This window comes from Myotis davidii, unplaced genomic scaffold (assembly GCF_000327345.1).
Source record: "Myotis davidii unplaced genomic scaffold, ASM32734v1 scaffold334, whole genome shotgun sequence".
Lineage (NCBI taxonomy): Eukaryota > Metazoa > Chordata > Mammalia > Chiroptera > Vespertilionidae > Myotis > Myotis davidii.
This window is the reverse complement of record NW_006285797.1, coordinates 277,226-280,586: the sequence shown is the minus strand read 5'-3', so window position 1 is coordinate 280,586 and position 3,361 is coordinate 277,226.

The following is a 3,361-nucleotide window of genomic DNA, read 5'->3' as shown; positions in this document are numbered from 1 at the left end:
CTGGTGGGAGCCGGAGGCCCAGCAAAAAAGCAGGCAGCAGAGCAGAGAAGGATAACCATCATCCATGTGCCCCGGGGGCAAATTTTCAGCAGCCTTCCAATTGCTGCCATGCTATTCCCCTCAGTCTGCCTTTTGTCCTGGCTCCCAGAACTCAGCCTGGGTGAGTTTGTTCATTCAATCACTTATTCAACTATTTTTTATTACATCAAATAAAAATACAGATATTTTAATCCAACCCTTCTATGTCAACAAAGAAGTAAATTATATACCTGATTTCAAGTAACTTTACATAATAAATGTTGGCAATGTTCCAGAATTGACTGATATGAGATCATAACGCATAATCAGCCAAAAATGATATTTTCTTTTTGGCATTTCTAGAACTCATACCTCCTGTTCTCAATAAATAGTCAACAACCCTGCTGGCATGGCTCAATGGTTGAGCATCAACCTATGAACCAGGAGGTCATGGTTCAGTTCCCGGTCAGGACACATGCCCGGGTCGTGGATTCGATCCTCAGTGTGGGGCGTGCAGGAGATAACCGATCAATGATTCTCTCTCATCATTGATGTTTCTATCTATGAAATCAATAAAAATATTTTTAATAAGATAAATAGTTAATAAATTTTTGTTGAAAACTTACCATGTGGCTGGTACTAGGCTCCCTGTTAGGAATACAATGGTAGTCAAAACAGATATAGTGTCTGTCCACACTTGTTTATAGCCCAAAGGAACACCAGAATAACTAACCAGGGAATTACTTTATGGTGTGATAAGTACAGGAGAAATTCAAGTAGCTGATGATAGCATGTTAGGAAGACCTAATTAGGTCACCTAATTAGAAAGCGTATCTATCTAATTCTCCATGGAACCCACTGTGTGGGATGAAACTTTTTAAATCAAAAATAGTTTCCTGGAAGAAATGATGTCCTGGCTGAGAAAAGAAGGATGAAAATTAGACAAATGAAAAAAAACTGGAAAAGCAATCTAGAAAGGGAACAGTATGTACAAAGGATCAGAGGTAGGCATGGTCAAAGGACCTGAAATTCAGTTTGGCTGCACAGCCTCAAGTGTAAGGAAAAGAGCAGCAAAAGATGAGTGAGAAGTATAGGCAAGTTCTACATATTCATCAGGATTACCTAGGTTATTCTCAGTTAACAACTAAACGCTAAAATATCAGTGATTTGACATAACTGGTTATCTCTCACTCAAGATACATATCCATTGTAAGTTGGAGTCAAGCTGGTAGTGGTGGGGTGCACACAGCTACTTAGGGATGTAGGATATGGAGACTCGCCATCTCATAGCTGTAATACCTGGGATACCTGGCTTTCCTGGTCACCTTAGCACAGAAAGAGACATCTGATGGTCTCATATATTTCAGCCTAGAAGTGATATACATCTCTTATACCCACAGCTTATTGGCTAGCACTAGTTACACGCTTCCCAACACCACTCCCACCCCCACCCAAAATTATAAGGACCTAGAAATCTAGGAAAGCAGATAGAATGTTTATATGAGCTGTGTCTCTGGTATAGTCATGATATTGATGGCCTTTCTAAGTCAAGTTTCCATAGTATGTGATTTGTTCTGAGGGCAATGAAGAGCCAATGAAGAATTTTGAGCAAGATAATCAAGGGTTCATATTTTTATCTTTATTGTATAGCACTGCAGGGTTTCCTGCCCCATTGGCCCATTGGCCCTTCTTTTTCTCACCTCTCCTCTAATTGGATAGGAGTTGTTCAGAGTAGTCACCATGGAAGAAATGCTAATCGGGAATTAAGATCCACAGGAGAAAAACTGATTACCTTTCATCCCTCAGTAAAAACATATGCTTTTGAGTGCCTCGTAGAGCAAATGCCCCAATAAAAACTGAGCTCCTACTTATGATGCAGCAGCTTTGGGAAAGATGGCTCAGTCATGCACGGGCATGCTTTGTTAAATAGAACTAAATGAAGGAGACACCATGGGTCCTGAGCTCTGAATATAAAGAGAAACTACTGTTATTGGCATGTCATTCCTTTCCTCTAGACATCCAGTAGACACCCCATGCCATCAGATCACAGTTAAAAAAGGGCCTCAGCATAGCATCCACAGTCAGTCACAAACCCCTCAGAGGTAACTGCTTGCATAGGGGAGGGAAAATTGGAGGGAGAATGGATAAGTAGTTAATGTCATTTCTTTATTTATATTGCCAATAAAACCATGTCTTTTCCATTTTCTCAATGACTGACATTAACAGAAATGTGTCTAAGCAGATGACAGCAGGTCCTCTTGTCCTGTGGTCAATATCTAGTTGATTATCAGAAACTCCTCAGAAGATTTTTTAAAAAATACAAAGCCCTCAATTATGCACTCAATTTACTGAATCAATTCTAGGAGTAGGACCTATAAAGCTGTATTATTTTTAATTTGCCAGGCTTGGAATATGTTGCTCTAGTGCAGTGGTTCTCAACTTTCTGGCCCTTTAAATACAGTTCCTCGTGTTGTGACCCAACCATAAAATTATTTTCATTGCTACTTCATAACTGTAATGTTGCTACTGTTATGAATCATAATGTAAATATCTGATATCTGATATGTAGGATGGTCTTAGGCAACCCCTGTGAAAGGGTCGTTCGACCGCCAAAGGGGTTGCTACCCACAGGTAGAGAACCACTGGATCTAGTGAATGTAGGAATAATCCACCATGCAATTATTTTCTATCTGAAGGGCCACTATGACTTTTAGTCATCTGCAGTTCTTCTCATTATGTAAATGTGGGGTGTCTCAACTTACCTCTCCCAAAGAACCAGGGAGCTTACCTCCCCACTGTTGAATTTCTGTGCCACATTGCACATGGGGAGGCACTCAGCAGACATCTCAAAAATACAGAAGAGAAAGCAGCACAATCAAACTGAACTGGTATTCTGGATAGATGAGTCTGATACAGCTATCACAAGGAAAGAAACAGCATTTCTCCCTAGGGCACAAACCTATTTTTATATTCAAGCTATTCTTTTTTGGTAGATGGTGTCATAAGCAACACCAAGCTGAATCTACTGTTTGACAGGTAGTCTTATGTGATTGATTTGAGAAGATTCACTTTTTAGACACACTTTCTCAGCCCTCACGGGGAAGTTATGGAGCGGTTATGCCGGGGCTGACCACAGACCCTGAGTGACAGATGAATGGATTACTCTGACACAGCATTTGCTGTGAAAGAGAGGGCTAAGGGACAGACTGGCTAAAGGAACCAGGCAGCTGCAATTGCCTGACTTGTTAGACTTTTATTGTAGCAGCAGTTTGAGATAAAGTTTACCTTTTAGATATAATCAGTAGGGTGAGTAATATTGAGAGGACACATGTTTTTATGTCCC